We start from the raw sequence: 13973 nt of genomic DNA on the forward strand, positions 1-13973 counted from the left end.
TTGGAAGCATGTTACGAACAGCTCCAAATGAATGAGAGAATGAGCCTTATATGCTTGGAAAGCTACGGATGTCTATTTTCTGGAGCAATTTACATATTGTTAATATCATTTTTCTAGAAGAAGTTATGGGCATTTTAACACTGAAAGGTTCAGAAACGGGCTAAGCAGATTTGGCTAATAAAATGAGAAAGTAAAGGCACTTGTTTTGTGTTTTGCTTTGTCATCAACACTCAGCAGCAAATGGGGTTATGATTACACTCATTTGTCTTTGGAGCAAGTGGAAATGCACAGCTAGAAGAGAAGGCACAACACATGCAAAGGAAAGGAGAAACATGGCAGAAAATGTGTGTGTTTTGTGGTTGAAATGATGCAAAGAACATGTGTGTGTGCAAGTGTAACAGCTAGGATGATAACATGGCAGCAAACACATGGCAAAGAAAGCAAACACATGGCAAAGAGAAGAACATTGCAGCACACACATGGAGCACATGGCATGGGCAGAAAATGTGTGTGTTTGGTGGTTGTTTTGATGAAGCATGTGTGTGTAAATGTAAAGGAGAAACATGGCAGAAAATGTGTGTGTTTTGTGGTTGAAATGATGAAGCATGTGTGTGTAAATGCAAAGGGGAAACATGACAACACACACCCACACAAGCTGCACATGCAAAGGAAATGGAGTGGTCAACTCTCAAGCCTATAAATATCACCTCCCATATTCATCAAAGAAAACAGATTTTTTTCCTTGCTCCTTGGCAGCAACTTTCAAACACCATTCTCTCCAAATTCAGCCAAAAATCACCCCTAGCCACACCACCCATCAACCCTAAACATTTCCATACCATTTCCCATCCATTCTACACCATAAAAACCACCCAAAACCTGTCCAAAACCTCTAGTGCCGCAGCTTGCAAGGAAGGAGAAAGAAGAAGAAACCTGGTGCCGTGCCTAAGCCCAAGCCTTGGGAGTGTTGGAGCGTTTCTAGGTGTTTTCTATCTTTGTTTTTAATGTCTAAATTTATGCATCTTTGCTTTGTGAGTATGAGGAACTAAACCCCTCTTAGTTAGGGGGTGATTCGAAACTATGTTCATGCTTGCAATATGATTTGATTACATCCAGTTGTGATTCATAAGTTGTGAATTCAATTTACTTATCCGTTCGTATAAAAACTGATTTGTGTATGTTGGTTGAGAGTGCATGCTTAATTTTCATGCATGAATTTGACGCTAGAATATAAGGGAGTTTCACCTAATCGTTATGAACTTATATTCACAAGTAGTGAAGGTTGCTAGTCACAATCACGTTAAGTAAATTCTTGGCATAAGTTTCATGCAAATCATAGTAACGAGTGCCTCGTCAATGCTTATGTTTTTCATAGAACTTAATGATTCTTGCTTGTATCTCTATTATGCAATTCATGTAGGGAACTTGTAGGGAATGTTTTAGGTTGTCGTATGCAATCATCCAACCCAATAACTTGTGGAAAAACTGAGGGTTAATTAGTGCAATTCACGGTTAATTTGGGGCGTTGAGTATTCATAGCTTATCGAAAATCAACTGGAAATCGTTTTGTATGCAAGTGTGACATGTGTGGAGAAGAACCTCCTAGCTAGCCTTCCATCCATAAGTTTCATTCAAATTCATTTACAATCTGTTTTGTTTTACAAAGTTTGTTTTGTTTTCAAATTCGTCAAGAACCAATCTCCCATTTATTTCAAAGTGTTAGATTAGTTAGTAATCACTTTAGTTTGTGTTTTTAAGTGTTTTAATTCATTAGAAAACCAAAATTCGTACAAGTTTGTGTTAGAGTCCCAAAACTGCCCAAAAAGTGTTTTTAAGGCAGTTTTGAGTCTTTGGTTGCTGTTTTGAATCTTTTTGTTTATCTTAGTATTTTAAAGTATAGTTTTGCATTATTTGAGTCTAGTTTAGTGTTTTAAATTTTGTTTTTACGTTTTCAAGTCAGTTTCCAAGTGATTTAGCAATCCCTCCTAATCCCCGGCCTAGAACGATCCCTACTTACATACTTTACTACATTTGATAAAAAGAGGGTTTAATTTGTGTGCTTATATATTTCGCATCAGTGAGTGTTGTGGTAATGAGTGGATGTAATGGGTGTAGTGGGTGGATGTTTGGTAATGAGTGGATGTAATGGGTGTAGTGGATGAGTGTTTGGTAATGAGTAGTGTTTGGTAATGAGTGGATGTAATAGGTGTAGTGGACAAGTGTTTGGTAATGAGTGGATGTAATGGGTGTAGTGGGTGAGTGTTGTGGTAATGAGTGGATGTAATGGGTGTAGTGGGTGGATGTTTGGTAATGAGTAGATGAGTGTTTGGTAATGAGTAGTGTTTGGTAATAAGTGGATGTAATGGGTGTAGTGGGTGGATGTTTGGTAATAAGTGGATGTAATGGGTGTAGTGGATGATTGTTTGGTAATGAGTGGATGTAATGGGTGTAGTGGATGGATGTTTGGAGTTGTAGGTCAACACACTTGCACACACACATGCTGATTTCTCGCCTTCAAATCTTCAAAAACGTCCATCCTCATGTCTCCATGCTTGCACTATCCAATCTTGGCTCAAAAATGCTCTAAAATGCTCCAAAATGCACTTTCTTGCCAACTTTGTTATTATGACCTACAAACACACGAAAATAGCTTAAAATACATAATTAACTAAGAAATAACAACACAAATGCACAAGAACAAGCTAACTAAGTCGCATAAATATGCTCCTATCAAATTCCCCCACACTTAGCTTTTGCTGGTCCTCGAGCAAAACAAAAGAAATAAAACGAAACAAAACAAACAAAACATAACCTAACCTTCCAACATTTGCCTCAAGGATTTTCAATGAAACATGACATGCCACAAACATCACCACTTACATAGAATTAAGCATTCCTTACCCTCAAGCATACTTAATCATAGTCACCATTCACTAGCTCACATTTAATCAATTAAAACAACATTTTGAATATAGTAACATGCCTTAGAGAATTTCCTCAATTCCTTACTAGATACACTCTTATTTTCACACAAGAATTTCTGACTACACTCTCTATACTAGGTATATGTGAGAAGATTGATGTAAACATGAAAACTAGTACTCACATATGTTTTTTAACAAAGAAGCAATTTCTAGAATTATTAATTCATGTATATATATGATCTCATGAATGGAATGCTACTACTTAGATGCGAGAACCAGTGACACCATATGCTCATATCAATTTCAAACTCTACAAATTGAAACACACAACACTCGAGATTGAAGTCAAGGGTTGTAACAGGGCTTGGGGGTAATGGCTAACAAAGAAATGATAGGAATAACAAACGTTCTTAAAGCGATAGCAAGCAAAGTAATGGAATCGACACTTGGAATTTACTTTGGAATGTAAAAATCAACATTTAAACACAAAGGGAAGATTCATGCAACACTTAGGGTCGAATTCAATGCTTTGGACCCCTTCTTCAACAAACAACACTTTAGAGCTCTTTCTCATAAATTTTTCAACTCTTTTCACAACTTTTCTTCTTTTCATTCTATTTTCCACGAATTTTTCTTTTTCTTTTCCTTTTCTACCCGTGCCTTATGAAGGACTTTGGCACACACACACACAAGAATCACTTCCCCCACACTTGTTTTTCTGCAAGAGTTCAACAAAAGGAATTCCTTCTAAATTATGATTTACTATGCTTCAAGAACAAGGGTATGGATGGTCCTAATCTAGGCTAGGTGAGGATACTGTGGGTAACAAAGAACATAGGCAACACAAGGCTCAACGGGGTTAAACTTAAACACATAATGAACAGGATAGGCTTTTTGGCTCTTGGCTCACTAAACAACTTCATCTTGAATATGTGTTATGCAAATCAATAACATACTTTGAATGAAATAGGCATGAGTTCTAGCATTTGGAACTAAATGATGAAACGCCTTCTAAGTAGCAACTAAGCAAAGAATAAAATGATGAAGATGAGTACTGGAGAGCAAGGCTAGGTAAGCAATCAGGAAGGGGTTCCAGGCAGTCGGTTCCAGATTGGAAGATTGATACCAAGTGCTGGCTGATTGCTCTCTTTCTCTTTGTCCTAAAACAACGACAATGAGAATGACAGGGAGAAAGCATGATATGAGATACTCTTGCTTTCAACCTTCATGATATGAAATACTTTTGCTTTGGATGGGTTGTTTGCAGAGGTACCCCAAGGAATAAGGAACACTGGATAACTCGAGAAGATTTGTTGGAAAGGCATTCTCGGAGAAGAAAAAGGGTTATGTATGTCTGCCTTGCAATGGAGGGTGAAGGGTGACATTTATAGGAATTAATAACCGGTATTATTCTTTCACTCTTGTCAGCAACCGTTGGATGATTTAATAGTAAACTTCATGTGCTTTCTACTTCACAAGAGATCTTCGACAGATTGCCCGTAATTTTTGCAAAGCTAACTGTGTATGTGACAGGTGCTGACACATCTGGAAAAACAAGTGCCTCTTCGATATCTGGAAACGGCGTTTTGACAAACTACCCGTGATTTCTGCAAAGCTAACTCTGCATGTGACAGATGTTGACACGTCTGGAAAAGCGCTTCGACAAACTACCCGTGATTTTCGCAAAGCTAACTCTGCATGTGACAGATGTTGACACGTCTCGAAAAGCAGATGGCTGGAATCGGCGCTTCGACAACTACCCGTGATTTCTGCAAAGCTTATTCTGCATGTGACAGATGCTGACACTTCTAGAAAAGCAATTGCCTCTCCGATATCTGGAATTGCCTCTTCAATCTCTGAAATCCCATCGAGTGCAGAGGTTGCATGTGACAAGTGTGGACAAATCTAGAAAAGAAGATTGGTCGTGGTTTCTAAGCAAGCCCAGCTTTTGAGAAAGCTAGCGCCTCTTTGATTTTTGAGTTGGCCTCTTCGATTTCTGAGCTTACCTCTTCGATCTCTAAAATCTCATCGAGTGCTTATTTTTATAAAGGTACGCAGGACATTAAAAGCACACTTGAATTTCTGCCTATAGAAACTCCCTTCTTTCACTTCTACGATATTGACTTGTCCGACCTCTTCTTTCTTTAACACCTCTGAAAATGTCTGGCCCCTCCGACCGTCGTTTTGACTTGAACCTTGGTGAAGAGGTAGTCCCGCCTTCTCTAGACAACATATGGCGCCCATCCTTCATATCCCCTACTGGTCCCCTTACAGTTGGGGATTCAGTGATGAAGAATGATATGACAGCTGCGGTGATGGCCAGGAACCTTGTCACTCCCAAAGATAACAGACTACTTGCCAAACAGTCTGATGAGTTGGCTGTTAAGGATTCTTTGGCTCTCAGTGTGCAGTGCGCAGGTTCCGTGTCTAATATGGCCCAACGCCTATTTGCCCGAACCCGTCAAGTTGAATCATTGGCAGCTGAAGTGATGAGTCTCAAGCAGGAGATTATAGGGCTCAAACATGAGAATAAACAGTTGCACAAGCTCGCACATAACTATGCTACAAACATGAAGAGGAAGATTGACCAGATGCACGAATCTGATGGTTAGATTTTACTTGATTATCAGAGGCTTGTGGGTTTGTTCCAACAGCATTTGCCTTCGTCTTCTGGGGATGTACCGTGTAATGAAGCTCCAAATGATCAACCTCCGATGCCTCCTCCTTCTGGGGCTCCGCCGACTGTTGAGGCTCCGCCGACTACTGAGACTTCTCCTAAGCAGCCTTTGTGAAGGCTCCCTCTTGTATTTATCTGCTTAATGTTCCTTTCTTTTTTATGAATGTAAAAATACCTTGCATAACTGTCAGTGTTTCAAAAATAAACCCACACTAAAAACAATTAAACAAGCAACAAATAAAAATGACAATCATGGCAAAATAAAACTACAGAAAAGGGAAGGTTTTTAGAAATGCAAAACTGATTGTGGAGCAATTCAAAAATCTTCCTTATTTGAATACATGGGTTGCCTCCTAATAAGCACTTGCTTTAACATCTTGCAGCCGGACGATACCTCCAGTCACACTCCTCTAGGTCCCATGGCATGGAAGTGATCTTCGAATGGAAGGTGATACTTGAAGTGATCGGGCAATGGTGTAAATTCTAGTGAGGGTGCCTGAATCATCAAAATCAGCAAGTTAGTGGAAAATGTATGTAAAATTGGAGAATATGACTTACTTGCTTTGTCCGACAAGAACTCAATGACAAACACCACTTCTTTGAAAGTTTCAGGGATATTGGACTTGGCCAAATTGAATGTGATGGTTGGGACTTGTCTCGTGTCATAAAATTCAACTTCTTTAGGAATGGTTGTCTCAATCACATCCTCTTTGATGCACTCTACATCTTCTCCAGCCACTACTTTCTCTTGAATCATTCTTCTTGGTGTACAAAGTCCTTTGAACATTTCAACACAATCTAGAACTTGATTTGTTGCACCAAGAATTGGAATATCATTTTGCACCTTTAGGAAGGCTTCCACGATGTTTTTTTTACTCTCTTCTTTCTTGGGAATCAAAAACCTGCGAGGAAAAGGGACGTTCGGAGGAATAACATTAGAATGAAATGAAATTGGGACGTCTTTACTTGTGGTGGGTGGTTTAGAGGGCTTAGGGGGCTGCGGCAAGGGTTGTTCTACCCTTTCTGTGTGTATGTCTTCTTCCTCCTCCTCAATCAGCAGCTCCTCATCCATTTCTAGGCTATGTTTGGATGTTTTTAGGTTAGCTCCAACCTCCATAGCACTTCCCAAAGTGATAGCATCATGGATTTCAAAATCTTCCTTCGAATTTTCAATAGCTGAGTTGGGGAGTTCATTTTGCTCTTGAATTTGTGCCATGAACTCCATAATCTGCCCAGTTTGCTTCTCCAATTCACCCGTCTTCTTAGCTTGATTTTGCATCTCTTTGTTTTGATTTTCTACTTCCTGGTTCAAAGAGGTGAGTAACTTATTAAACATATCATTATCCAAAGACGTACCTGAATTGAATTGGGCAGATTGTTGTGGTGGCTATGATGGTTCATATGGCCAGTGATAGAACTCCTCCGATGGCGGCAAATATTCTTCTTGTTGTGAGCCCTGCACCAAAAAGTTTAATTCATTAAGAATTTGATTGTAATCTATTGATGAATCTGAGTTTGATTGGGCATATTGTATATGAGGTTGTAGTGGCTGCATAAGTCTTGAATAGAACTTCTCATATGGCTGCCAATATGCTTCGTGTTGAACTTGTTGAGCTTCCCACCACATAGAGTTTGAATGATCACTTCAATCTCTTTGTAGACATTGATTGGCTTGATATCCTTGCTTATAAGACGCACCAAATGTAGGGACACTTTGCATTGTGGTCCTTTTGGCATACTGCGACAATTGAGAAGTAAGATTTGCCAATTGAGCTTGAATGCTAGCAAAATCCATGTTCTACTTCTTTAGTATCTTAAATCAAAGAAAGAGAACTAAATCAAATATCAAAAATTAAAATAAACAAAACAAAACCAAATAAGAAACTAAAAACAAAAGACACGAAAAGAAACAAAGTCAGTAACTAAAACAAAAGACACGAAAAAGAAATAAAAAGAAACAACGGGGGATTAGCAAAGTTGCTAATCCCCGGCAACGGCGCCAAAAATTTGATGCGAAAATTAACTTAACACACAAATTAAACCCTCTTGTTGTCAAATTGTAGTATAAATGCAAGTAGGGATCGTTCTAGGCCGGGGATTAGGAGGGATTGCTAAAACACTTGAAACTGACTTAAATATGTGAAAACAAACTTAAAAGCATGAAATTAAACTTACAAGACTCAAAACAAAGCCACAAGACTCAAAACAAATTATGGAGACTCAAAAATGCTCTAAAATCTCCAAAATGCACTTTCTTGCCAACTTTGTTATTATGACCTACAAACACACGAAAATAGCTTAAAATACATAATTAACTAAGAAATAACAACACAAATGCACAAGAACAAGCTAACTAAGTCGCATAAATATCCTCCTATCAGTAAGGTTCTTGCTCATTGTAACCTCCTGAGTACATTGATACCCTTGTTTGGACGTGAATGCTTCGAAAACCAGAGAAATCCCTAACCTCGATTTTGTGCATTGTTAATGAAAAATGGTTGAAAAATGAGTGAGAATAATGGGTTTAAAGTTTTACCTAGTTTTCCGGCCACCGGCGACTTGCCGGAGAAGATGACGGCATAATCCGTCAGTTTGGATGGAATATGTTGAAGCCGTCAGTCAGTTTTAACGGAATCTGTTAGGTTTAATGGAATATTCCCTAACGGTGGTTAGGGAATTCGTCAGGTTTGGCCGCGTAGGGGCGCGTTTTGCCGTGCCCTTGCTGGCGCGTGAGGGTTCCAAAAATTTTTCTAAAAATTTGGGGATGATCCTGAGGTTGTGTAGATCACTGTGGTATATTCATATACCCAATTTGAGCAATGTATGAGAAGTTATTAGCTAGTTTTGCCTATGTGCTTTAAAATAGCATTTTTATAGTTAATTTGCATATAGGTGAGACTTATCCCGAGGACGAGCGTATCCACGGGCGACGCGGGGGTTACGACCCTTCAACATACTAGTGAGTGGGCTTTTGTTTTCAGTATATATTTATATACTTGATATATTTCCCAGAAATGCATTTTAAGGAAAGTATGCTTTGAAATAATATGTCAAATGCTTTTATATTCTGAATATGCATTTTATGGTTGTATATATATAAATGTGGTGCTATGGAGGCACATGTAAGTTCAGGTAAGTTATGTTTGGTTATGTGACTTATCGATGATGTGATATGTGAAATGATGTTGAACTTATAAAACTGCACCTAGGGTGATTGAGATTTAGCCAGAAATATAAAGTACAGACTTGTTTATTTACGTCACCTCCCGCAATATATGCTCATATTGGATCCAACTTAAGTGCATAGTGTTGTCGTACAGACCTTATTCATGGTTCCGACTCGTAGGTGACTAGTGATTTATCGTCCGACTATTATGAGAGAATATAATTGAGCATAATTATATTTCACCAAATCTTGTCGTATAGACCCTTTTTAGTGGTTCCGACTTATATGCAGTATATTGCCGTATAGGTCATTATAGTGACTCCAGCTAGAATGACTTTTGAGCTATGAATTCAGCCGTACAGACCACCTCAGGGGTTCCTGCTAGCATATCATATATCTATGAAATCATTCTTACCTGGATTGTTTACTTTGTTATATTTTGGCATGACATACATATGAATATGATTATGTGAAGCATGAATTGAATTGTTATGATTTCAGATATAAATATATATTAGACTTGGCAATTTTTGACACGACACGAAAACGACACGAAAATAACGGGTTTCGGGTCAACACGATAACTTATCGGGTCACTATCGGGTGACCCGTTAAGAACCCGTTAATAACGGGTTCTTAACAGGTATACACGCGGGTAACACGTGGGTAACCCGTTTCGACCCGTTAAGAAAAAAATTATTTTAATAATTTTAAAGTTTAATTACTAAAAGATTTATTATAAAATACAATAGTCATATATATACAATATATTCTATATTAAATATATAGTTTTGAATTATCGTTCTATATAAATTATAAAAAAAATAAAAAAAAATGTTTTAGTCATTATTTATTTTTATTATGAGAGTTCCTTATTATCATTACTAGGATAAATTTTACATAACATATTCTTGTCCAAAATTAAAATATACTAGTTTAGTATTTGTATATGCAAGAACTAAGAAGATATACATACAAGTATGAAAAATGTGAAAGAATATATAAATATTTGTGATTTATCATTATTCCTCTACAAATAGATAATTGTTACACTTATATAATCGTTTAGATTTTTAAAATCTTTCAAACCCTCATGAATAATGTTTTTTATTTGAGGGAAAAATTAATAAAATTAATAATAATTATTGTAGAAGTGTAAAAAATGTAAAAATATATATATACAATCACTCATATATAAAAAAATGTAAATGCTTTAAATTAAAGATCAAATTTATTCATTACATTCTTATAGGGTCGAAGAGTGTATATGTACAAAATCCTCAAAATCGAAGCTAAAATAACCGTTAAATTGTAATTTTTCGTTTATAACTGTCGAAAACTTTTGTTCCGTTACGTAATCTCTGAATGTTTGTTTTTTACGATTTTTTAAGTTTGCAATCTTGGAATGTGTACAAATAAGTTTGACGGTTGGATCGTTGAAAAAAGTTTCATAGAAGGCATATTGCGTCAAAACGGTATATTAAACAAACACTTAGAGTTAATATTATACTTCTATTAAGTATAAAATAAGTTTTTGTGGTATCCACTAGTGTAAATACTTTAAATTAAAGATCAAATTTATTCATTACATTCTTATAGGGTCGAGGAGTGTATCTGTAAAAAATCATCAAAATCGGAGCTAAAATAACCGTTAAATTGTGATTTTTCGTTTATAATCGTCGAAAACTTTTGTTCCATTACGTAATCTCTGAATGTTTGTTTTTTACGATTTTTTACATATGCGATCTTGGAATGTGTACAAATAAGTTTGACGGTTGGATCGTTGAAATGTTTTTTGTAGAATCCATATTGCGTCAAAACGATAGATTAAACAAACACTTGGAGTTAATATTATACTTTTATTAAGTATAAAATAAGTTTTTGTGGTATCCACTAGTGTAAATACTTTAAATTAAAGATCAAATTTATTCATTACATTCTTATAGGGTTGAGGAGTGTATCTGTAAAAAATCATCAAAATCGGAGCTAAAATAACCGTTAAATTGTGATTTTTCGTTTATAACCGTCGAAAACTTTTGTTCCATTACGTAATATCTGAACGTTTTTTTTTTTTACGATTTTTTACGTATGCGATCTCGGAATATGTACAAATAAGTTTGACGGTTGAATCGTTGAAAAAAGTTTCGTAGAATGCATATTGCGTCAAAACGGTAGATTAAACAAACACTTAGAGCTAATATTATACTTCTATTAAGTATAAAATAAGTTTTTGTAGTATCCACTAGTGTAAATACTTTAAATTAAAGATCAAATTTGTTCATTACATTCTTATAGGGTCGAGGAGTGTATCTGTAAAAAATCATCAAAATCGGAGATAAAATAACTGTTAAATTGTGATTTTTCGTTTATAACCGTCGAAAAGTTTTGTTCCATTACGTAATCTCTGAATGTTTGTTTTTTATGATTTTTTACGTATGCGATCTCAGAATGTGTACAAATACGTTTGATGGTTGGATCGTTGAAAAAAGTTTTGTAGAATGCATATTGCGTCAAAACAGTAGATTAAACAAACACTTAGAGTTAATATTATACTTCTATTAAGTATAAAATAAGTTTTTGTGATATCCACTAGTGTAAATACTTTAAATTAAAGATTGAATTTATTCATTACATTCTTATAGGGTCGAGGAGTGTATCTGTAAAAAATCATCAAAATCGGAGCTAAAATAACCGTTAAATTATGATTTTTCGTTTATAACCGTCGAAAACTTTTGTTCCATTATGCAATCTCTGAATGTTTGTTTTTTACGATTTTTTACGTATGCGATCTCGGACCGTGTACAAATAAGTTTGACGGTTGGATCGTTGAAAAAAGTTTCGTAGAATGCATATTGCGTCAAAACGGTAGATTAAACAAACACTTAGAGTTAATATTATACTTCTATTAAGTATAAAATAAGTTTTTGTGGTATCTATTGTAAATACTTTAAATTAAAGATCAAATTTATTCATTACATTCTTATAGGGTCGAGGAGTGTATTTGTAAAAAATCATCAAAATCGGAGCTAAAATAACCGTTAAATTGTAATTTTTCATTTATAACCGTCAAAAACTTTTGTTCTATTACGTAATCTCTGAATGTTTGTTTTTTATGATTTTTTACGTATGCGATCTTGGAATGTGTACAAATAAGTTTGACGGTTGGATCGTTGAAATTGTTTTTGTAGAATGCATATTGCGTCAAAACAGTAAATTAAACAAACACTTAGAGTTAATATTATACTTCTATTAAGTATAAAATAAGTTTTTGTGGTATCCACTAGTGTAAATACTTTAAATTAAAGATCAAATTTATTCATTACATTCTTATAGGTCAAGGAGTCTATCTGTAAAAAAAGTATCAAAATCGAAGATAAAATAACCGTTAAATTGTGATTTTTCGTTTATAACCGTCGAAAACTTTTGTTCCATTACGTAATCTCTGAATGTTTGTTTCTTACGATTTTTTACGTATGCGATCTCGAAATGTGTACAAATAAGTTTGACGGTTGGATCGTTGAAAAAAAATTCGTAGAATGCATATTGTGTCAAAACGGTAGATTAAACAAACACTTAGAGTTAATATTATAATTCTATTAAGTATAAAATAAGTTTTTTTGGTATCCACTATTTTAAATACTTTAAATTAAAGATCAAATTTATTCATTACATTCTTATAGGGTCGAGGAGTGTATCTGTAAAAATTCATCAAAATCGGAGCTAAAATAACCGTTAAATTATGATTTTTCGTTTATAACCGTAAAAAACTTTTGTTCCGTTACGTAATGTCTGAATGTTTGTTTTTTACGATTTTTTACATATGCAATATTGGAATGTGCACAAATAAGTTTGACGATTGGATCGTTGAAAAAAGTTTTTGGACCGCCAGCAATAGATAATTTTGTAGTAGTGAAACCTTAAATTTATTTAACCGTCGATTGTCATTTACGTTTTATTCTTCTCACTGAATTTCATTTTTAAAATTTTATTTTTTGAAAACATGATCATCTGGCGGATGTAAGAAGATGATATCACGTTTCTATATTTACGGTTAACTGAAATATGAGTCAATGTCATATAATTTGTAGAAACTTTATAAACATCAAACAATATTTTCACTAACCGTAAAACTCTAAATATAATATCAACGATCCAAACCGTTCATCTAACTGCACCCTCTAATAGATCATGTTTTCAAAAATGAAAATCTAAAAAAACGAAATTTGATGAGAACAATGAAGCATAAATGTAAACAACAATCAACGGTTAAATTTTGATCTATGAATTATATGATTATAGTAGCGAATTTCGAAGTTAAGCTCTTCATGAAAGTTATAAAGCTTGTCATTACGAGTATTTATATATTTTTTTTCTATATTTTTTTACACTTCTACATTAATTAAAAAACTATTAAAGACTTTAGGTAAGCGAAAATATACTTAAAACAAAATTGTGTTTTTATGTTTTGGATGTGATAATATGGAATGTATATACTTATTTAGTATTATGTTTTTCATTTGATTATTTATTGGTTTAAAATATATTTTTCTTAACGGGTAACGGGTCGGGTCATATTACCTGTTAATATTATCGGGTCGATTTCGGGTCAGGTCATTTTACCCGTTTATTTTAACGGGTGTTACACGACACGACCCGTTAAGATATCAGGTATGACACGAAAACGACACGAACACGGAAAACACGATACGAATGCTAAGTCTAATATATATATATATATATATATATATATATATATATATATATATATATATATGTATATGCTTATATCTTAATTATGGGAAAATTTTACATGTTTTACAGCGAGGGGTTAGTATGTTGATAAATGAAATGGTTTTGTAAAACATTTGTTTTTGCCCACTCACGTCTTCTATTTTGCGCCCCTCCAGGTTTTAAGTAAGCTTGTTGTTGGTGGCTTGAGGATGTTGGTAGTTCTGACTTATCTAAATAATAGTAGGACATTTCTGGTACTGTATAACTAGTACTTGTCCTACTGGACTACACCTAAACTTTATGCTCTGATTAGGAGTATTCACTGTTGTAACTAACACTATCACTTTCTGTTTAGTAGTACACTCTAGTAATTTGGTTTTTAATTATTCGTATATTTCTTATCTTTATTGCTTCCGCACTATGCACATGGCTACGTCACTCTCACGTGACGTCCAGCATGCCTTGATCTCGGTCG

Source organism: Malus sylvestris, chromosome 5, assembly GCF_916048215.2.
Source record: "Malus sylvestris chromosome 5, drMalSylv7.2, whole genome shotgun sequence".
NCBI lineage: Eukaryota > Viridiplantae > Streptophyta > Magnoliopsida > Rosales > Rosaceae > Malus > Malus sylvestris.